This window comes from Schistocerca cancellata, chromosome 6 (assembly GCF_023864275.1).
Source record: "Schistocerca cancellata isolate TAMUIC-IGC-003103 chromosome 6, iqSchCanc2.1, whole genome shotgun sequence".
In the NCBI taxonomy this organism is placed as follows: Eukaryota; Metazoa; Arthropoda; class Insecta; order Orthoptera; family Acrididae; genus Schistocerca; species Schistocerca cancellata.
Window position 1 is genome coordinate 427,492,181 of NC_064631.1, and position 24,360 is coordinate 427,516,540.

Here is a 24,360-nt window from a genome sequence, read left to right on the forward strand (position 1 = left end):
AAGGAATTCAAAAGTTATACGCCCTGCTTCATCCGCCCCCCATAGTTCTTGCCGCAATTGCACGCCTGTTTGCCGTATCTCAACCTTATCCTCAACCTCAGTGCCTAATATCTCTTCTGCCTTCGTGATATTCCCTTTCTTGACCCAGAACCACGCAGCCCACTCTCTAATTTTGATGTCCAGGAGGCAGAGCCCCATTATGACTACTAGGGCTCCCCATGGAGGTGTTCTATAGACCCCCACAGACCTAAGTATCATATTTCTCTGAACCCTTCTCACCGTCATGGCGGGCACAACCCTCGTGAGCCTGTGTGCCCAGACTCCCGAGATGTAACCCACTATTCACGTTAAAATACTGTTGTGGTATAATTTTATGAGATGAGGGGGAAGATGAAATCTTTTGTGTCCGATGGAAATGAGAATGTTTAATGTTTAAAGGGCTTTCTGGGTTACGGTGTCAATGTATTTCCCGAAGTTCCACCTTTCGTCAACAATTTCTGGGTACCGTGTCTCACGTCGCCGAAGAACCGGTGAGCGCTCAATTCTCACAGTAGGGTTTCTGATTAATTGTCCTTTTAATAATAGGTAAGTAAACTTACTTGATGATACTTTCATTTTAGTGTTTTGGCACCATAGTTGCAGTTTGATCAAGGCACTTTCTATTTTGGGCTATATGTCCTCGCGGCTACAGCCGCCAACCAATAGGAGGAGGTCACCTGCGTAGGCTACCACCTCTAGAACTTCTTCACTTTGTTGTAAAGTATCTAATAGCGGCTCCATGTGGATGTCCCAAAACAGAGGTCCTAATACGGAACCATGGGGGCATCCCTTTGTTATTGATTTTCCAATTCCCCCACTAGGGGATGATAACCAGACCTCCCGCTCCTCGCAATAGCTCCTCAGACAGCCATATAGCGGCCCTGGACACTTCTTCTCCAGCAAGCAGGAGAAGAGCGAAGGCCAGCACAGGTTGTCGAAGGCACCCCAGAAATCCATCACGAGCGAAAATTTGCGCCATAATTTTGATAGTACGCAGCTATGACCTGTCAAATGTACAGCTTTTAAACTTTTGCGCGCATCGGTTGTCATTCGCTCCGCCCCACTGCAGCGCATAATGCCTGAGCTCGAAGTTTTATACAGCAAAATAAGTAAGAGATAGAGGAAATACTATTTTGATTTTAGTAACATGCTTTGTTCATTCTATGGAAATGCGCGCGGTTTCTAACCTGTTGCTAGCGCCAGAGGTCTCTTTGCTTTGGACATCTTTATGTTGCGTTTCACAAATGCAGTGTAAATGAATAAAACGAATGAGTATATCATTACAGAAGTTGCGTAGCGCTATTTAATTATTAACGTCACTCTTGTGTGTTATTTTCTTTGGAATTTAATGCTGACGCTGTTTACATTTGCAAGACATGCGCTATTCTTCAACGTGATTGGTGTAATTGTAAATAGAAATTCATTGTTTGATAGTAATTCTTCAGCTACTATGGCGCACTGCAGGCGCTCTACAGGAATGTGTAATAAGCTATTTAGTTCAAAATTGTTCAAATGGCTCTAAGCACTATGGGACTTAACATTTGAGGTCATCAGTCCCCTAGACTTAGAACCACGTAAACCTAACTAACCTAAGGACATCACACACATCAATGCCCGAGGCAGGATTCGAACCTGCGACCGTAGCAGCCGCGTGGTTACAGACTGAAGCGCCTAGAACCGCTAGGCCACAGCGGCCGGCAGCTATTTAGTGAAAGCACGTAAAACATAAGTGTGGTTGGCCGAACGGATATTTGAACTGAAATGAATCCAAATGGGAGTCCAGTGGCATGTGTTGTTGTTGTGGTCTTCAGTCCTGAAACTGGTTTGATGCAGCTCTCCATGCTGCTCTATTCTGTGCAAACTTCTTCATCTCCCAGTACCTACTGCAACCTACATCCTTCTGAATCTGCTTAGTGTATTCATCTCTTGGTCTCCCTCTACGATTTTTACCCTCCACACTGCCCTCCAATACTAAATGGGTGATCCCTTGATGCCTCAGAACATGTCCTACCAACCGGTACCTTCTTCTAGTCAAGTTGTGCCACAAACTTCTCTTCTCCCCAATCCTATTCAATACCTCCTCATTAGTTATGTGATCTACCCATCTAACCTTCAGCATTCTTCTGTAGCACCACATTTCGAAAGCTTCTATTCTCTTTTTGTCCAAACTATTTATCGTCCATGTTTCACATCCATACATGGCTACACTCCATACAAATACTTTCAGAAACAACTTCCTGACACTTAAATCAATATTCGATGTTAACAAATTTCTCTTGTTGAGAAACGCTTTCCTTGCCATTGCCAGTCTACATTTTATATCCTCTCTACTTCGACCATCATGACTTATTTTGCTCCCCAAATAGCAAAACTCCTTTATTACTTTAAGTGTTTCATTTCCTAATCTAATTCCCTCAGCATCACTCGACTTAATTCGACTACATTCCATTATCCTCGTTTTGCTTTTGTTGATGTTCATCTTATATCCTCCTTAAAGACACTATCCATTCCGTTCAACTGCTCTTCCAAGTCCTTTGTTGTCTCTGACAGAATTACAATATCATCCAGTGGCATATATCTGCGGAACTGTGGAGCCTCACTCGGTTACAGGTCACAACAATTCAAGTACTGTAAAAAGGGAGAAAAATGGTGGCGCATATGTTCTTTTTACAGGCAGCCTCACGCCACTGCCTGTGTTTCATACATGTGCTATGAAGGCTGCAATCGACAAAGATTTTGCAACGCATAGTGTACCATTTGCGTAGCCTATATGGAACTAGCTTCGATCTGAGGGACAAGTCACACAGAGTTCTCTTGATGAAGAGTGCCTACAACATGGAGACATTTCTACTCGTATTACTTCTTTCAATTTACATCACGAGAAATGACCAAGACGGTAGAACTGCAGAAATTCAGCCTTATACAGAGAGACAGCGACAGTCGTTCGTCACATGTATCCTGCGTCACACATGGTACAGTGCCTTGCGGAGAACAGACCTGCATCTACATCTACATACCTATAAATACTCAGCAAGCCTTTGAACAGTTCGTAGCGGAGGGTCCATCGCACAGATGTTATAAATTTGCTTTCTTATCCCTTTCGTGTAATGAGCGAGGATAACATGACTCTCTAAATGCCTCTGTAGGCGTTCTGACCTCTCTCATATTTTTCTCATGATATCTTCGCGAGATATATCATAGTATCAGCATAATGGTAAATATTCATTCCTTGAATTTATTTATTATGTAATGGACATTTAATATAACAGTATCGTCTGACTTCTTCGAACTGAAATTCATGACATGCGTTTTCTATATGTGATTTGCGTATTGACTAATTGTAAAACTCCTTGAGGTTTTCCCTGCAAGGAGTGTTTTTTTCTGTGGTTATATTTTTCATTGGAAGTATCAGCATTGGGAAAGTCAAATTTCTTCCGGATATCCGGCAGAAAACCCGATTTCCACGAGATGTCATTGGGAAAGTCACTTACGAACATCAATAACAGCATTGATCCTGATTTGTACGGTGAGAAACTCGTATATTAAAGGTGTTCAAAACCTCCTCCACCTATCCTGTTAAATTTAAGAAACGTTTTATCTTGCGCCACGTGAACTATAAAGGCAATATTTTTGGGGCAGCATGCTGCTTATGTTTGAAACACTACATCAAAGGGATTTAAAAATGTTGGTAAATATTTTTCAGATAATAACTATTTTATGTATGGAAAAATTAAAATAGCGGGTCACCTTCTTCTTACGGTACTGATCATTCATATTTTACTTATTGTGAAGAGGCTATGACAGAATTCATAGTGACATGCTGAACAATTACCGAAAACTTTTGGTCTTGGTCTCCAATACGTCATCTGAAAAAGTTTCTTGTATTGTAAGAAAAGCACATTTGCTGGAAACGGTGTTTGAAGTTTCAATAATAATTTAATGAGGTCCTGAGTTACTATAAACTCTTTATTTGTACTTCGTTTAGCAACTTTCGCTCTTTGTCTAGCTTGCTTCTCCAAGTCCTTCCGTTCCCTCTCAGCATCCCCTTCGCTTCACTGTGTATGAACGGCAAAGCACTGATCATGTAGTTCCCAGAGGAAATTCATCTTAACATTTATTTCGTTGTATGTGCCAATAGCATCATCAAAGTGTAGGCTGTAAGATACTCTGTCCACAGTTCTTGAAATTTACTTGGATTATGCCCCGATGGACCAGAAACTGCGTGCAAATACGATTCCAGGGATCAGCATACATTTATATACATAGCAACAGTCTATCCACTGCTGTCATGGAAATTATAAAGGCAGAGAGATGCCATATATTGAGTTACTGAAGAAATGCCTTACAATTCGATTTGGATCAGAATTCTGGTCCTCTGATCGTTAAACAGAATGTCGCAGTAAGTTTCGTCAAACATAGAACCTTACTACAGCTAGCAACACTGGCAGCACAAGAAACTGCCATTACTCTGTTACTTATATTTCTGCTTGGAGATTACTTCATTTTAAAACCTCCATCACTAAATCGCGCAATATGTCCACTAAAGTAATACCATAATTCACCAAACAAACCAAAAAACATCGCGCTCTTGTTGAGAGTCGCCGTCCTATACCGAAACAGTTGCCAACTGTGGTAACATGTTTCACAGACATTTTATCTATGGAGGATAAAATGTTGAACGACATATTTTTTTCAGACAACATATTGTGAAAAACCTATGTCAGCATATTTGTTGAAAATAAATTGAAAATACTTGGAATTAAGCTAAAAAATACATACCTACTTTGGTATATAAACAGACCAGAAACGAAATTTTCTTCATTTTTTGGAGTCTGTATTAATGTAGTTTGCTTCTTATAACAGTTTGAGATATTTTTTATGTTCACTGTGTGTGCTCTAACTGCTAGGTGTGACCACAGCCAGTCGTTAAGTGTATCTTGTTGGGCTCTATCTGAGATTAATTAGTCAGTCATATCACATTCCTTACTTCAAATGCTTGGACATCTATGACTAACTGAACTAACTCAATGAAATACGGTCTGCAGATAAACGTTGCTCAATGATTCCTCCAAAAAGGTAACAGCGTACATTAATTGAAACACACACATAAAAAAAGTTTTGCATCACCTTGGTTCAGAGAGTTCCGGAACCTGTGCGGAAAACTGGACATGAACACCATTTCCGCCCTTTTTATTGCTCATGAAAACCACACATTGCATGTTGTACCACCTTACAACTAGACCTTCAGAGGTGGTGATCCAGACTGTTGTACACACCGCTACCTCTAATACCCAGTAGCATGTCCTCTTGCATTTATGGATGCCTTTATTCGTCGTGGTCTACTATCTACAAGTTCATCAAGTCACTGTTGGTCCATATTGTCCAACTCCTCAACGACGATTCGGCGTCGATCCCTGAGAGTGTTTGGTGGGTCACGTCGTCCATAAACAGCCCTTTTCAACCTATCCCGGCATGTTCGATAGGGTTTATGTCTGGAGAAAATGCTGGCCACTTAGTCGAGCGATGTCTTTATTCTGAAGGACGTCATTCACAAGATGTGCACGATGGGGGCGCGAATTGTCGTCCATGAAGATGAATGCCACGCCAACATGCTGCAGATATGATTCCTCTACCGGTCGTATCGTACAGCCGTTACGGCGCCTTCCATGACCACCTGCGGCATACATCAGCCCCACATAATGCCACCCCAAAACAGCAGGGAACCTCCAACTTGCTGCACTCGCTGGACATTGTGTCTAAGTTGTTCAGCGACAGATTGTCTGGTTGAAGACATATGCGACACTCATCGGTGAAGAGAACGTGATGCCAATCCTGAGAGGTCCATTCGGCATGTTGTTGGGTCCATCTGTACCATGGTGTCGTGGTTGCAACGATGGACCTCGCCATGGACGTCGGGAGTGAAATTGCGCATCATGCAGCTTATTGCTCACAGTTTGAGTTGTAACACGATGTCCTGTGGCTGCCCAAAAAGCATTATTCAACATGGTGGCGTTGTTGTCAGGGTTCCTCTGAGCCATCATCCGTAGGTAGCGGTCATCCACTGCAGTAGTAGCCCTTGAGCGGCGTGAACGAGGCATGTCATCGACAGTTCCTGTCTCTCTGTATCTCCTCCATGTCCGAACAACATCGCTTTTGGTTCACTCCGAGACGCTTGGACACTTCCCTTGTTGTGAGCCCCTCCTGGCACAAAGCAACAATGCCGACCCGATCTAACAGCGGTATTGGCCATCTAGGCATGGCCTAATTTCAGACAGGAAGAACCGTTTGTCTCAATCCTGGTGGAAAGACTGTAACTAATCAGCTGTCGGACCCCCTCCGTCTAATACGCACTGCTCAGGCATGGTTTTTTACATCTTTGGGCGAGTTTAGTGACATCTCTAAACAGTCAAAGGACTGTGCCTGTGATACAACATCCACAGTCAACGTCTGTTTTCAGGAGTTCTGGGAACCGGGGTGATGCAAAACGTTTTTCGATGTGTGTAGAAATGCTCTTGATCAGAGACATTTCATGGTTGGCCAACACTGTTGTGACTGCATATTGATTTCAAAGTTGCAAAGTGGGTGAGAACAGTAAGTCCCAAACTATTCTTTGGGCTGGTCCTGCAAAATAATTTATAACCATAGCAACCCTTTAAAAACTGCATACATTCTGAATGACTTTGAACACACAAGCTATGAGAGAACAATACACGTAATTCCATTCAGTGTAGGAGTAATCAGAGGATCAATTGCAGCAGAATTTTACTACACATACAGGGCATGCTTGCATACTGCAATGTGGTCTGCTGCGCCGTCATTGACCTCAGCAGCATGTGCACCTGACGTCGGAAGCAGAAGCTCATCCTTCACGGAGACATCTGCATGACTGTAAAAACGCCTCATACACAAGCGGACGAGTCTGCCGACCCATCCACAGAGTGGGTCGACCACGACCCATTCGTGTGTGTGTGGGCGTTGCGTCTACAGTCAGTTATTCGACTAGTGCACCTGTGCCTGCATCTCCCGACCGCTGCCTGCCCGCCTGCAGTCCGTCAGTGCAGGCATGTAGGGTCTGGCAAGCAATTGCCGGTGTCCACATAGTGTCAGACAGGTTGGCGACTGGATCGGCGGACTGGATCGGTGGACAAACGGGATGTGAATGGGTGCCTTAAGTGTACAAGTGGCCTCTCGTTCCACCACGAAAACCAGAGGCCTTTGTTCTGAAGTTGCCTCCAGCGCATCTCCTGCATTGGGTGCTCCGATGATGGCAGCGAATTGATCTGGTAGGGATGACCCCCCCCCCCCCCCCCCCACAGGAACGACAGGAAAATTTTTGTCTGTTAAGTTTCCTGACAAGTGGATTTTGCTCTAGGCCTGCGATTGACATCATTTTTGTCAACTTCTCCAAGTATGGCCACGACGGCTTCACTCTGACTTCCTGTCCCAAGAAGCAACATCTATAAAACATTCCCCCGACAAGCGACTAAGAGTCATCTAGAATGACATTTTCACTCTGAAGCGGAGTGTGCGCTGATATGAAACTTCCTGGCAGATAAAAACTGTGTGCCGGACCGAGACTCGAACTCGGGACCTTTTCCCTTTCGCGGGCAAGTGCTCTACCAACTGAGCTACCCAAGCGAGACCCACGCCCCGTCCTCACAACTTTACTTCTGCCAGTACCTCGTCTCCTACCTTCCAAACTATACAGAAGCTCTCCTGAGAACCTTGCAGAATCAGCACTCCTGAAAGATAGAATATTGCGGAGACATGGCTTAGCCACTGCCTAGGGGATGTTTCCAGAATGAGATTTTCACTCTGCAGTAGAGTGTGCGCTGATATGAAACTTCCTGGTAGATTAAAACCGTGTGCCGGACCGAGACTCGAACTCGGGGCTTTTGCCATTCGCGGGAAAGTGCTCTACCATGTCTCCGCAATATCATTTCTTTCAGGAGTGCTGGTTCTGCAAGGTCCGCAGGAGAGCTTCTGTAAAGTTTGGAAGGTAGTAGACGAGGTACTGGCAGAAGTAAAGCTGTGAGGACGGGGCGTGAGTCGTGCTTGGGTAGCTCAATTGGTAGAGCACTTGCCCGCGAAAGGCAAAGGTCCTGAGTTCGAGTCTCGGTCCGGCACACGGTTTTAATCTACCAGGAAATTTCATATCAGTGCACTCTCCGCTGCAGGGTGAAAATCTCATTCTGGAAACATCCCCCAGGCTGTGGCTAAGTCATGTCTCCGCTATATCCTATCTTTCAGGGGTGCTAGTTCTGCAAGGTTCGCAGGAGAGCTTCTGTAAAGTTTGGAAGGTAGGAGACGAGGTACTGGCAGAAGTAAAGCTGTGGTGACGGGGTGTGAGTCGTGCTGGGTAGCTCAGTTGGTAGAGCACTTGCCCGCGAAAGGTAAAGGTCCCGAGTTCGAGTCTCGGCTCGGCATACAGTTTTGATCTGCCACGAAGTTTCATGTGCGAGGTCTGTTCAAAAAATTACGGAACAATCGTAATTTCGCGCGAATGGTGTGTTAGACCGAAATGTGGTTGGAATCACTGAACACGCCTGTGTTTAATGTGTAACTGCTGGAAGATTCATTGCTGTATGTCTGTTAGTTATTGTTCAGTGCTGTACTGAGTGGAACGTTGTGTCGCACAGTTTGCGAATTTCGAGATGACAGAGTTACAGGAGTAACACGTCTGCGTTAAATTTTGTGTAAAATACAAGAACATCTTTACGGGGGCACACCAAATGATGCACAAAGCCTACGGTGATGAGTGCTTAAGCCGTACTAGGCGTTACGAATGTTTCACAAGTTTTAAAAATGGCCGGACGGAAGTTAAAGATGACCCTAGTCCAGGGCACCATTCGACGTCTACCGACGACGCTCATGTCAGGAACGTCAAAGAAATTGTGCGTGCCAATCGAAGATTCACTGTCCAAAAGATTGCAGAAGAACGTAACATTTCAGTTGGATCATATCATGAAATACTGACACAGCATGTTCGAATGCATCGTGTTGCCGCCAACTTCGTCCGACGGCTCATGAGTCAAGACCAGAAAGACGTTCACCTCACAATCTGTGAGGAGCTATTGGATCACACAAATGAGAACGAGATGTTCCTTAAAAGAGTCATAACGGATGATGACACGTGGGTCTACGGTTATAATGTTGAGACCAACATTCAATCTTCACACGAGGTCGGGGAAGGTTCTCCAAGACCAAAAAAAAGCTTGTCATCTCAGGTCGAATGTCAAAGGTATGCTGAGAGTTTTCTTTCTGTTTGAAGGATTAGTTCATCATGAATTCGAGCCTCATGGATAAACTGTTAAGCAATGGTATTATCGGGACGTGTTGCGACGTCTGCGAGGAAATGTGAGAAGGAAACGGCCTGAAATGTGGCGAGAAATTTCATGGCTCTTGCGTCACGATAATACACCCAGAGACTCATCCCTGGTGTTGCGTGACTATTGCAGAAAAAACGGATGTCTGTGCTGCCTCATCCTCCGTACTCTCCAGACCTGGCCCCTTCAGACAATTTTATTTCCAAATCTGAAAACCCCGTTAAAGGAGTAAGATTAACAACGATAGACGAGATAGAAGAAGATTCGCAGACGGCGCTTCGTGCAATCTAGCAAGAGGCATACCAAGACAGCTCCCGGTAGCGGAAACGGCACTGGGAGCTGTGTATCGGTTGTGCAGGAGAGCATTTAGAAGGAAACCATACATAATAGGTAAAAGGTACGGGCAGAAAAATTTTGTGGGCAAAATACCGGAATTTTTTGAAGAGACCTCGTATAGTGCCAGCAGTGAAGTACAGACGAGGTGGTGTTAGGGTAAGGGGGAATCAATCGTGGTTAGAATGTGATCCTCTAATTACGCTTAAGAAAATGCTGAATGTGGAAAGAAACGAACACATTTCGCCTATTGTCACTGAGTACAGTAGAGGAACACTTCAGAGACGATGACTGTATCGGCATGACAATGCGGCTTCTCGTAATGCATCATCTGTAAAACAATAGCTTGTGGACAATGACACTCCTGAAATGGACTGACCCGACCAGAGTCCCAACCTGAACTCTGCAGAACACTTCTGCGATGACTCAGAACATCGATTTCGCTCCGGGGCTCAGAATGCACACTACCTTTTCTGGTTTCGGGCCTTGAGGAAGAATGAGCTGCCCTTACTCCAAAGACATTCAGATACCTCATTGAAGGGATGTCTCCAGCAGAGCTCACGCCATCATAAAGGCGAACGGAATACACACCCGATATTAATATGTCCTAACAGGTGTCTGGGTATTTTTGACCAGATGTTTACAGGTTCCTAGTTATTATTACAGCTTGTTAAGTGGAATGTTACGATCGAAACGCCGAGTACGGTAAGGCCCCAGATGCTGTGCGTGCTGTGGGTGTCTCGTAGCGAACGGTGAGCGCGTCGCCCACTGGGGCCGGGACGTGGACGTCTGCGGGCCAGCGCCGCGGAGCGCCGCGCCCCGACGCCGGATCGATAGCCGCCCCGCGAACCGCCGCCCCCGTCCCCTACCCCCTGCCGCCCTCGCGATAAACGCCGCCCACCAATCACGGACCGCCGCCCTGCCGCTCCGCCGTCCGTTTCCGGCTCACCTCGCGCCGCCTCACTGTGCCTACGGGAAGCGCCGCTGTCGCTGCCCGGCCAATCCCATTGTGTCCAGACTGATGACGCCCGAGGCCGGCGCGACGTTTCGTTTCCATTTGTCGCTGCCTCTCCGTGGCCACTCCAGTCGGCGCAGAGCACTAGCGCAGGGAGCAATGCTCGGCCCATGGACAAGGAGTTTTGGTCTCTGATCATGCCAGCAAACCCCTCATGTATTAAACAGCTTCAAACGGCTGATTACTTTACAACTGACTTAATGTGCTAAACACAGGGTGCTTCAGAAGTGATGGTCAATATTCAAGTATATGACAGGAATGATCACTCGAAAGAAAGAAGTCGAGTAAACATGGCCTCTAAGAGCTATTAGCAATTCTTGACCTTTGGTACTGTGAAACAAATCTCTTCTACGGCAAGTTCTTTGGTTTCCATATAGTGCTCATCTGCGATGTCCTAGGACACATAAGACAGAGTTTTGGAAACCAGGACATAGGACAGTTAATACACAAACAAGATGACTGGAACTCTATAAACAACATCGCAGACGAAGTATCGATAGCACTATATGTGGCATACAAACAGGAGAGAATTTACGCTAGAGTAAGACAGGCCCCACGTCGCACAGATCAGCACTACGTAGTAAATGACACAGGCACAAGCACAGACGCGGACTACGATTCTATATCACGCATGGGAAGTGAACACGAGATATACATGCAAACATAGCAAAAGTAAGTGAAGGTTCTACAACACTAAATCAAATCAGTCTGAAAATATAACTCTTTATGTAGCTGTTTTTTATACTATTTCGTAGCAAGTAATACTGTCTGAAGATGGGACATTTATTCTTCTTTCGTTGCATCAGGGCTGACTGGCACGTAGTTTTACCGAGCACTCGCACCTGATGCAGCTTACTATGGCATTTTAAATCAACTCGCAATTTCCACTGTTACCTTAAGTTCCAAAATACATTATAATCTAACATACATTAAATTAAGTATTACCACTGTCAAGACAACATCTCTAACTGACGTAACCATACACGCAGAATGTATAAAGGAAAGAACTGTCACATCATATCTCAACCAAACTGTCATCTTCTAATTCTTCCATTAAATACACTTTTGATTTCAATTTAAAATACATCCAAAACGTATTATGTATCTTATTTGTTATTTTATCCTTTTGTAAAATTTTCGACAAAAAATGTGCTAGTAAAGAAAGTGAATGTGTGTCATATAACACGTAAAATCACACGACTTACGACCTGCTATATAATAACCCACACCAGGTCTTTACTTGAGAAATAATTTCCCATACTTTGGGAAGTGATAGTATGGACCAAAGCAAGAAAAAAGAGTCCAGTAAATATGGGCTCCAAAATGAAAACCTTGAGAACTATGAGCACTGGTCATCTTAGATACTTTGAAACGTAACTCTTCTAATGAACAAGTGCTCATAAATTTTAAGGCATGCGTTTTAGAGCATATGTTTACTAGACATTTTTTTCTTGTCTTGGTCCATACTACCACTTCCCAAAATATGGAAAGCAAAGAGCTTGCAATATAAGAGATTTGTTTCACAGTATCGAAGATCAATAACGGCTCGTAGCCCTTAATGTATGCGTTTTTGAGCTCATGTTCACTTGACTTTTTTGTTTCGAATGACCATTCCTGTCATATCCTTAAATATTGGCCATCACTTCTGAAACACTGCGTATACGTTGTTAAATATTAAGCAAGGAAAGTTTAGAAAATGTTTGAAGTTATTCTTGTAGTTGTTCGAAGTCGTTAAGTGCTTTCATTAGTCTGGATAATTTGCGCTCCATTTTAAGCAAAGGAAGTTTTTCGCACATATTAATGTTTACACCATCAAAAATCTCCTGACTTATGCGTCGTAGAATAATATAATTTTGCAGGTACATTCAGCGACACGCGCAGGTACTGTCTGCGAAGTATGTTAATGATAGAGTTAGTAGTAAGGAAGTAACAAATTGAAACGTGATGCCTTATGTTGAAGTTTTTTGCACAACCAGAAGCTAGTTTTACACTCATCTAAAGGTCTATGACGTTATATTTCAATGAACTACGTGTTGTACAATGACATAATTTTGCAGGTACATTCAGTGGTAAACGTGGATACTAAATGCAAATTGTATTTCGAATAGATTTGTTAGTAAAGAAGTAAGAAATCGTCATGTCTAATGCTGAAGTTTTACAACATGAACAGCGAAAATAAAGTAAGCGATAAACTGTTTTTTTTTTTCCTTTTATAATTTCATGGGGACTGCCAGCCACAAAAAGTTTGTTCTAAGTAGCTAAGGGCCCTATTCTCATTTGTTGGATGAATAAAGTCCAGGTGTTTGCGCGGCATGAGTTACGTTGCCTCAAGACAAACATACAGTTTTTAACTGTAATACTTGTCTTATTGTGTTAAGCTTTTGAGAAAATATTATATCCCCTAATGAGCAGAATCTGACAGCAATTACATTTTTTAGATTCGGCGAGTAATTGGGTGTAATATTCGGTATCAAACCTTTGCTGACACTGGAAGCTCGTAGGTAGACAACCTGCAATTGGTATCGGGTTCCGCGATAGTCGATTAGTAATATACACAATGCCGGTACTCATGCCTTTTTCTGGTGGTGGTGGGTGCGGAGGGTATTAGCAGAATAACAATGACAGGATTCGAACATTTAAAGGACTTTTGTCATGTCTTGTTTTCTATCACGCACCCTGAGTTAAGGGAATCAGATAGCAGTTGTCAAAATGTCAGACTATGATGTAAAATTTGCAAGAGAAAATATATGTTATCGGCACGGATGCAGCCTTTTCCCATCACTCTTCAACATATACTGTGACGCTGCAATAAACTAATGTAAAGATAAATATGTTGGAGGTATAACTAAGCATGGAGAACAAATAAAAATGCTTAGCATTGCAGTGTATATGGTTATGCGGATTTCCAGGTGGTTGTGACAAGTATTCTTCTCTTCTCTGCAGTGTGAGCTTCTTTATTATCTTAGCACCTCCCTTTCATTTCCACTTTGCCCCACAGACTATGCATGTTTATGTTTAACTAAAGACCTGTTAAAAGGCACGTGCTGACTCTGAGATATTATTGTTATTACACATGGTTGACCTTAAGACGATCTTTAACTAGAATGTTACATGATTACTCAAATGTTTTTTCGTTTCTTTCTTCTTCTTCTCTTCCCGAAATCTCTTCATTCTTTGAATGTGTTCCTTTCTTCTTTGCTCTGACCATATTTTCTCTGTTTTCTTCCTTCCCTTTATATAAAATTTCGTGTCCATAATTTTTTTCGGAATTTTTCTTCTCCATTTATCACTTCCCTATTGATTCCTGCTTGATTTAGGTCTCCTTCTATGTCCTGAAACCAACTAGTTTTTATAGCTGAGCTGCTTACCACTTCAAAAATCCTTTTTGTGAGTGTCATTGTTCATTCTATGTATGTGACCATGGAACCTTGTATTGTACTGTGTTGTACTGAAATGCGGACCTAGAAACGGCGGAGAGGCTTCGTTCCCGCCGTAGCCCTCAGTGGTACACAACCCCACAACAGGGTACAGCAGTCCACTCACCCCACCGCCGCCCCACCCCGAACCCAGGGTTATTGTGCGGTTCGGCCCCCAGTGGACCGCCCCGGGAACTTCTCACACCAGACTAGTGAACCCAAATATTTGCGTCGTAGAGTAATTATGGTGTTCGCGTACGTGGAGACAGTGTTTGCGCAGCAATCGTCGTCATAGTGTAACAGAGGCAGAATAAGGGAAACCAGCCCGCATTCGGCGAGGCAAATGAAAAACCGCCTTAAAAACCATCCACAAACTGGCCGCCACACCGGACCTCGACACAAATCCGCCGGGCGGATTCGTGCCGGGGACCGGCACGCCATCCCGCCCGGAAAGCACTGCGTTAGACCGCACGGCTAACCGGGCGGGCCCGTGGAACCTTAGTCGGCCTTTTCTGATCATGTATGTGAGTCTGTCTGTGTTTTCGTATAACTCTTTGGTTGGTTTCTTCATCCATATACCATCTCTGTATAATGCTCAAAAAATATTCTGAGAAAATTATTTTCTATTTTTTCTGTCTCTGTGTTAACTGATGCTCCGATTGTGGTCTTTTCTGATGCATACAGTGCTTCTGGTTGTACGACTGTATTGCAGTGGCCGAGTTTGGCGTGTATTCATATATTTCCTTTATTGTAGTACGTTCATGTCAATTTGTACGCTTTATGAAATTTTTCTGTTCGTTCTACGTTGGATGCCTTGTTTGATCCGCTTATTTGTATATATTCCCCGAGATACCTGAAATTTTCCACTCTCTCAATCATTCCGTATTTAGCGTGAATGACTTGTGTGTTGTTGTTCCTCTTTCCCATGTATTGCATTTTCTCGTATGACATATATAGACCTGTTTTGACAGAGTCTTCATGTAAGTATTCCAGTGTTTCCTGTTTCTTGTCTGTTGCTGCTGAGTATTTCCAGGTCATATGCAAATGCTAAGTATTTTGTGACAGCCTTGTTTGCAGGTGTTCCTAACTGTATCCCTTCCACTTTTCTTCCCATTGTTAGATAATTTTTGTTGAATAAAAGCGGTGAGAGACCATATACTTTTCTGACACTTGTTTGTTCCTCAAATGATTCTGAGATTTCTCCCATAAATTTTATTTTGGAAGTGGCATCTGTGAGTATCTGTTGTATGAGTGCTCGTGTTTTTATGCCTATTCCATATTGTTCTAGTGTGTTAAAGATAGTCTGCAGGTCTATGGAGTCGTAGGCCTTGAAGTCAAAGAACGTGATTGCAGTGTTTTCGTCTGACTGACCTTCAGGGATGTTCGCAGGTTCCACGTCTGTGCACCTATTTTTATATCAGCGTATGGTTGTAGTCTGTTGAGAAATGCCTTCGAGAGAACGTTGTAAGTGACTGGCAATTATGAGATACCTCCGTAATTATTAGGGTCTGTCTTGTCACTCTTTTTGTGGAGTGGGTAAATCAGTGCAACATTCTGGGATACAACATAAACAAATTAACTATTGAATAAGAGATCGCCACTCGGTTTTATCACCTGGAAAAAAGTGAAAGCAGGTTTGGCTGATCTTCGTGTGAACAGTGGAACTAGACATCTGGTAACGTGTCATGGTGATGACTGCACCCTGACTCACAGTAAAACATTTCTTACCAAGGGAAATCTATTTTTAGTATTTCAAGAACGCAGAATATCGAAGATAGTTTCTTGCTACAAGTACCCTAATACTGTCACGCTTAATCACATGCTACTCCTATGACCAAATATCTGGGAGAAACGTTCTATGAAGCATATTTCATGTGTGTCACCATACTTCCACACAACTTATTACACAGGCAATCTTATGCAACTAATGGGAAACGACCGTCGTAGAACAACAGTCTGTCTAAAGTGAAGTCCTGTCACATTGCTTCTAGCAGGTTGATGTCCATTTGCACATAACTGCTCTGTATTGAACTGAACCAACAGGCAATCGCTAAAACCCCCATCACAAGCTATACCTCTTCCGCAGTTACAATATGAAGATATTGTATTACTTTTATGGTTCAAATGGCTCTGAGCACTATGCTACTTAATGTCTGAGGTCATCAGTCGCCTAGAACCTAGAACTAATTAAACCTAACTAACCTAAGGACATCACACACATCCATGCCATAGGCAGGATTCTAACCTGCGACCGTAGCGGTCGCTCGGTTCCAGACTGTAGCGCCTAGAACCGCACGGCCACTACTATTACTTTTAAATCGAGACATATCTCGGTTTAAGAGGAGTCTTTATCAGTCCTCATTCTCTTATTCATTAAAGGAGATTGCTGGGTGTGCTAATTATTTGTAGTTTTCGGACTCGCAATTTTGTTCCATGGTCTGGTCCGACGGTTCCATCTGAAAAATCTCCCTGCTCTCGAAGGGTAGCGAGTGAAAGAAATTGCCTGCGCGCCCAGCAATAGCATTTTCCAGAAAAAAAGCCTCTGAAACAGGTTCAAGGGAAAGCTGGTTTTTTTTAGAAATCACCCGTGGGTAAATTGAGTTTTTTGCGTGTTATTTTTTAAGGATTTTTTTCGTATTGAAGATTAATTAGTTCAACTCTTCAACTCAAATTCATACTGTAAATTTATTCAAAACAATATCGAATTCTTACAATTGTTTTTAATACTGCTTTTTTTGTTGTCCTCGCGGCACTGCATCCACTGAGAGAATCTTCTCCACTAGGGGTCTGTTTGGTCAAGATCACTAAATAATTTAGGAGAGAAAATCCCCGAGGAATTAGTTAAGATCTAAAAATTTCTTCATGCCTCCAAACATTAGTAAATTGTACAGTATAGTAACTACGATTCTACATCAAGTTAAAAACAAAATTTCTGGGAGTGTAAAAGTTATTTAGCTCTGCTTCTTATATTGCAAGAAAATTTAAAACACTATATTACTAAAATAAATTATTATGGCAATAAGTAAGTGCCTTCAATAAATATGATAGTTCTTTTCAATCTATGTAAGTCTTTATAACATTCTGCACATGGTTCAAATCTTCATAATTAAATTTAGTTCTACATCTACATCTACGTGATTACTCTGCTATTCACAATAAAGTGCCTGGAAGAGGGTTCAAGAAAACCACCTTCAAGTTGTCTCTCTACCGTTCCACTCTCGAATGGCACGCGGGGAAAGAACACTTAAATTTTTTTGTGCGAACCCTGATTTCTCTTATTTTATCGTGATGATCATTTCTCCCTATGTAGGTGGGTGCCAACAGAATGTTTTCGCAATCGGAGGAGAAAACTGGTGATTGAAATTTCATGAGAAGATCCCGTCGCAACGAAAAACGCATTTGTTTTAATGATTGCCACTCCAATTCACGTATCATGTCTGTGACTCTATCTCCCCTATTTCGCGAATATACAAAACGAGCTGCCCTTGTTGGGTTTTATTAAGGTTTCTGATTCTTTTGTAAGTTTTTTAAAAAAATCTGCATTTTTTTAAAGCCCGGTTAAATTACTACAACCATGATCTGGAATGCGCTGCACTGTTGTTGGCCGGAAATTGCTCCTGTCAGAATGGCGCAAGCACATCCGGCGACCTTGTTACATTACGAGTGTTACACGAATATGAAAACAATCTCCAAAAGCCCATAGAAGACATGTATCAGCTGTTTTCAGAAAGATTTAGTATGAAAATAAATAAGAACAAAAGTGAAATCCTCATATTTAATAAGGTACCAATAGCAGCAAACCCATGCGTGGGTGGAGAGTCTCTGTAATAACTCACCACCCTTAAGAACCCAGGTTCTAGAGTAACAGGGAATGGTGATTTATGCCAGGAGTTTAGGTACAGAACAGCACAAGCAGAATCAGCATTCACAAACAAAAAGAAGATATGACTATAAACACCAAGCGTTGCCCCGTATGGCTCCCAGACATGGACAGCAGGGGAGCCAGCCCGGAAAAGACTACAGACGTTTGATGGACGGTGCTGGAGAAAAGTGCTAAAATTTCATGTACAGAGAGGATAATCAAGGAAGAAGTCTTCAGCAACAGAGAGAAAATGTACGTCGGGAGGCTATGAACGAACTCCGGGTCCCGTGGATTGTAGACATGGACAGACACTGCCCCTTCATAGTGAAACTAATTGACTATATTTTCGGAAGATGGAGAAAGAGAACTGATCCCGACTGATCTAACAAAAGGAGAAGAAGTCACATCTGGTGACAGTTGATGCAAGACAGCACGACCCCCTATGTTGTGCCATTTCCTCATCATCTCTGACTAAAAAAATGGCTCAGAGCACTATGGGACTCAACTGCTGTGGTCATAAGTCCCCTAGAACTTAGAACCACTTAAACCTAACTAACCTAAGGACAGCACACAACACCCAGCCATCACGAGGAAGAGAAAATCCCCGACCCCGCCGGGAATCGAACCCCATCTCTGACTAGCACTTGCACGCATTATCCTCATTTATCTGTCGGATATGTTCCAGCCTCTTTCTCCCTCTAAAACTTTTACCCTCTATAGCTTCCTCAAGTAACATGGGAGCTGTTTCTTGGTCTCGCCACGAGTCCTATCATCCGATCATATCTTCGTGTCAGTGATTTCCACAATCATCCTTTCCTCAATTACTCTGCGGAATATCTCCTCCCTCCTTTTCTATGTAACTAGTTTTTAAAAGCCTTCTATAGCAACACGACTCAAGTGCTTCGTTTCTCTTATTTTCCAGTTTCCTCACAGTCCATGATTCACCGCCATACAATGCTGCGCTCCAGCCGAACATTCTCAGAAATTGGTACCTCAAATTGTGGCCGATATTTGTTACCCGTAGACGTCTTTTCTCCGTGAGTGCACTCTTTACCTGTGTTTTTTAATTTCTCCTTGCGTCATCCGTTATGTGTAACTTTGCTTTCAAGGTAGTAGAAAATTCGTTCAATTCACCTATTGTGGTTGTGGTATAAGACTTGGTTTTTTACTCCCTAACGTTTCGCTCATCTTCATGTAGGTGGCTAGTTTCTCTGACGTTCACTGCTTTAAAAAGATGTTCACAGCCCTATAGGGGATGGTGGGGTAACAAGGCAACTCTAAGGAAAACTGAATTTTCACGTAACTATGGTTATCGATAGCGCCTACGCTTTTTGAATATACATATTACAATGTATCACACCAAATATTTATAGGTGAAAAGGAAAATAATACAAAGAAGTTAGGTGCATTTTTCGGAAGGCTTACGAAGTGGTCACTTTTCCCTACCTATGGACGTAATGTGATCAGTTCCATCGCAATAGGAACCCATGTTTGTTGTTCTGATTTTCGAACATACTTTGTAGGTGTCTTCATGTCCTAGTATCTGAAGCAGTATCAAGCGACTTGGCCATATCGTTTTCAGTCGAATTATTGTATTAGGCCACATATATTAGAACGAACACAGTTTAAAATAATGTAAATTAATTCAATCGATAGAATGCCAAGCGATAGCTTTTTCTATAAAAGGGATTGAAAATAAATCAAACCTGAAGTGCTACGCACGATATATGTAAGTAACTATCCCTTACCAGGGTAAACGACTTGGTCGCTATTCCCGACGAGTAATGTGGCCACCTTTCCCGATTGAACGCCATGCCGGCATTAGTGGTTCATAGACGAAACTGTCAAACAGAAACGAACAACAAGGAACTACATTTGTAGTCCAAAAGACTTTGTTGAAATACTGATATGGTAAAGAAGTATTACCCTAAACATCAGTGAGATAACAAGATTAATATAACTTACTTACATTAGGACAGCCGACTGAAAACCAGAAATTGTTTACTAAAATATAACGGAACAAACTTGCTGTGTCAAAGTCATTGACAAATGTGATAGCGCATACTAGAACTAGTCCGACCACTTCCCACTAAGCAGCAGCACTATTTAGGGCAAAAAAATATGCTGTGGCCACTTTTGCCGCCCCGGTCATTTTAGCACACCTTCCCCTACTTGGTCAGCTATCCAAAATGTTTGATTTGCTTATTCGAAATTCTTTAACGGTCGTCGTGCCCTGACGTTATCTGAACACTGTTGAATATCGCGGAGTCGGTGATTTAACGCCAGTTGCTTTATTTATCGTCAAAGACCACAGCTTGACGAATTTGAACCTTGTTTTGTTGTTACAAAATTGTTCTCATGTTTATACTTATTCGTGGCATTGGAAGTGAACGAGAAACACGTTTGTATTTCGTTGGAATTGTTATCCTGGGATGGACTTCTGAGTGAAACCAGTCCTCTCTGATTCGCTGTCCGATCGATTGTGTTATGAAAATGACTGAGATGGGAGCTGCATACTGTTTCTGTGTGCCAAACAATGTCTGACTGTGGCTGTTATTCAGAAATACAGTCGCATACTGATTAGTGGTTCTAGGAGCTTCAGTCCGGAACCGCGCGACTGCTACGGTCGCAGGTTCGAATCCTGCCTCGGGCATGGATGTGTGTGATCTCCTTAGGTTCGTTAGGTTTAAGTAGTTCTAAGTTCTAGGGGACTGATGACCTCAGATGTTAAGTCCCGTAGTGCTTGGAGCCATTTGAACCATTTGATTAGTGGTGGGCCACCAATGGCGACTGACACACACACACACACACACACACACACACACACACACACACACACACGAAAATGAACTAACTGACAGCCGGCTGAGTCGAGGAGGGAAAATCGGAAAAGGTATCGCAGAAATTTAGGCATTTATGTATAAGTATAAAAAGAACTTATTCAAAGCCTTGCACAATAAATGACCTCAACGAGCACGTAGTGTGATCATGTCAGTTTTCATATACCGTATCTGTCACCAACAACACAATGAACTACTACACGACTTTTGGTAGCCTTATCCCATCTCTAATAATTCTTTTAAGTATGAACCATGATCATGAGAGAATGAAAGAATGTTATGAGACGATTGCCTGTTTACCTCACGGGTGGCATCTTCCACTGCGTCTGATCCAGCCGAAACGTTGTGGGCCATCATTATTACCTGTATCTTCGACTCCCGAAACACCGCATCAAAGAGCAAAGTCGTACTGCCTGGATTTGGAGCCAGCAGTCATACTGAACATTATGTGCCCTGCCGATGAAAGGTGACCCCATCACTAACAAGGGAAACTCCCCATCGCACCGCACTCAGATTTAGTGGTAAGGTGGCCCAAAGGGTAGACCGGATAAAAACTGAACACAGATCGAGCATGAAAACAGGAAGAATGCTTATTGAACTGTGAAAAAAGAAAAATAGAAACAGTGAACGGTCCAAGCTTAACAAGTGCAACATCGCACACCGGGCGAGAAGAGTCTGCCGTTTCCCGCCTCTATCGTAGCGCTGCGAGAGTTTCCTTGTTTGTCCTCAGTGTCGTGTAAGTCGTTGTGAGCGTCACCTCGTTGTTTGCCTGTCTGTGTCTCGCGTATGTGATGCAATTTTGACGCGGCGTTGTCTTGCGCCGTGATGTCGTCCGTGGTTCCCAGGAACGTTCCACGCACAGGTACCGTCAGTTTTAGTTTTGACAAGTGCGAGCGGCATGTGCTGCCAAATCCGTTATAAATTCATGAATGGCTTATAGATAAGATCAATCACTTCAGGACAGGTTCACACGGCTTATTTCGGTTCTGAATCGTGTTTATTTTATGTCAAACTGCTAGACGCGCTTCTGGCTGTCAGGCTCCTCTTGCGGCACGAACAGCAAGTCTCTTTCACTCATCACGACGGCTCCAATGGCACGGTTATTCCGGAAAACGTGGAAGTAGTATTACGCATGTAAGGGTGTTTAACCTTCCGCCCGAAATTGATGACAGTTTCCTTCAGACCCTTCTGTTCCAGTTTCGTAACAAACGAAATATACTGTGGGAACGCTGGTCCACTCAACATGGTTTACAAGTTGATAGCGGAGTTCGATCCGTGCACATGGTTTGGATAACGGGTACATATAATTTACACAGGACAAGGAGGGACCTGTATTATATATGAGAATGGACACGTCCGTACACGGTCTTAAAATCCGCTTATGAACATCTAAAAAGACTAACTTTAGCGGATCTGGTTCCCCAAGTAACAACCATTGTGCCTACCCAAGTTAATGAGGAGCAACGGGAGCCATTGCGTGATGGTCCTAGCACATTTCCGCTGTTGTCCTCGCGTAGGGTATTCGCCACTGTAGCTTCCGCGCTGCCCTCACCTGCACTTCAAAACCAGCGTCGATGGACGCAAGATGGTGAGGAGTCAGGCGATTCATCTTCTCTTCTCCGATTTACTGAATAGATACCTTTGGAGGAGGCCTCTCACCTCCCAGAATTTAGACCGGATGGTAACATGTCGGTTGCTGTACAAGATTCGAAAGCGTTCAGCACTCCCTCCGACGTGACTCCCACGACCGAGACCGCCTCTTCAGAATCACACGAGAATAGACCTAATCCGGAGCTCCGTACTATATCTACGGACTTGCCAGAAATCCCTGCATCTGTAACGTATTCCCACCCTTCTTCTTCCGAATAGGGAAAGAATGCCAAACGGCTCTGCTTATCAGAACGTTGAACGATTCACTTGAGTCGTCTTTGGTCCCATTCTTGCAGGATCCTTTTCCGGCCGCAGCTATGTCGGAGATTTAATGTTTCACCAGATTCCTGATATTCATGGTGTGCTCGTGAAATAGTCGTACGGGAAAATTCAAAATGGTTCAAATGGCTCTGTGCACTATGGGACTTAATATCTGAGGTCATCAGTCCCCTAGAACTTAGAACTACTTAAACCTAACTAACCTAAGGACATCACACACATCCATGCCCGAGGCAGGATTCGAACCTGCGACCGTAGTGGTCGCGCGGTTCCAGACTGAAGTGCCTAGAACCGCACGGCCACACCGGCCGGCGTACGGGAAAATCCCCGCTTCATCGCTACCTTGGAGATGCTGCGGCCCACCGTTCATTCGCCGACTATTACACCACGTTCAAACTCACTTAAATCTTGATAATTTGCCAGTGTAGTAGCAGTAACCGATCCAACAATTGCGCCAGACACTTGTTGTCTTGTATAGGCTTTGCCGATTGCAGCGCCGTATTCTGCCTGTTTATATATCTCCGTATTTGAATACGCGTACCTACACCAGTTTTTTGGAAATTTGTGGTAAGGACTATGTGACCAAACTGCTGAGGTCATCGGTCCCTATGCTTACTCACTACTTAATCTAACTTAAACTAACTTACGTTAAGGACAACACACACATCCATGCCCGAGGGAGGACTCGAATCTTCGACGGGGTGAGCCGCGCGAACCGTGACAAGATGCCTCTGTCCGCACGGCTACCAGTTCCTTTGCTGCTTCAGTGTCTTTTACAACAAAGGAATTCCAGGGTCAAAACTTCCAAAATGGAATGCAACTTCAAAAATGTAAAAATATATGTCTTGACAGAGCACAGAGGAACCGTGTGATTACGAAAGTGTTGCGTTCATTTCAATGGAGCTTTGAAAACAACTCGCCCGCGTTACAGTCCAACACTGAGACCACGTATCCATGACCTCGTGACTTTTCCAGACTGCTCTATGTTGCACTTGAACCGTTCACTGTTTTTTTTTATTGTTCAGTGCACCTCCTTCCTGTTTTCATGCTCGATCGGTGTTGAGATTTTGACGGGATGTCCACAGGGCAGTCTTACCGCTAAATCTGAGGGGGATGCGATAGGGAGTTCGCCTTGTAAGCAAAACAGGAACAGTATCATGTTCCACTGCCGCCTTATCAAAGTTGCAGAGGTGTGATCTCTTTTTTTGAATAGTTTCTATGAACTGTTGAACTGTCAAGCAACCGGAAGTAAGGCCAGAATAACCTAACAGTTTTCATTGAACGATCTGAAAGCGTGCTAATCTGAATCGTAGGCTATGCCTTTCAGCAGTGTGGTGGAACAAAGATTGTGGCGGTAGGCAGATAGCATGGGTAGGCAAATGCTCGACGTGACACTTGTGACAAAATACTGTAGCATGTTCCATGACGAATTCTGGTCACTACAGTGGTTATGGAATCGACCTATAGGTTGGGACGGCCCTGTGAGAAATTCATAGGCTATTGCTCATCGAAGGCCAGGCTCTTCAAATACACTCCTGGAAATGGAAATAAGAACACATTGACACCGATGTGTCAGACCCACCATACTTGCTCCAGACAC

General features: G+C 43.4%; 1 protein-coding gene and 1 non-coding gene across 2 annotated transcripts in view; both read left to right on the forward strand.

Moving 5' to 3' along the window:
* The window catches only part of LOC126088363 (uncharacterized), an 859,329-nt gene that overhangs the window by 49,035 nt on the left and 785,934 nt on the right, over positions 1 to 24,360 (forward strand). The gene's annotated exons all lie outside the window — the stretch shown is intronic.
* On the forward strand, positions 8,393 to 8,466 carry Trnas-cga (transfer RNA serine (anticodon CGA)). The gene has a single exon. It is a non-coding gene; the product is annotated as a tRNA-Ser (tRNA).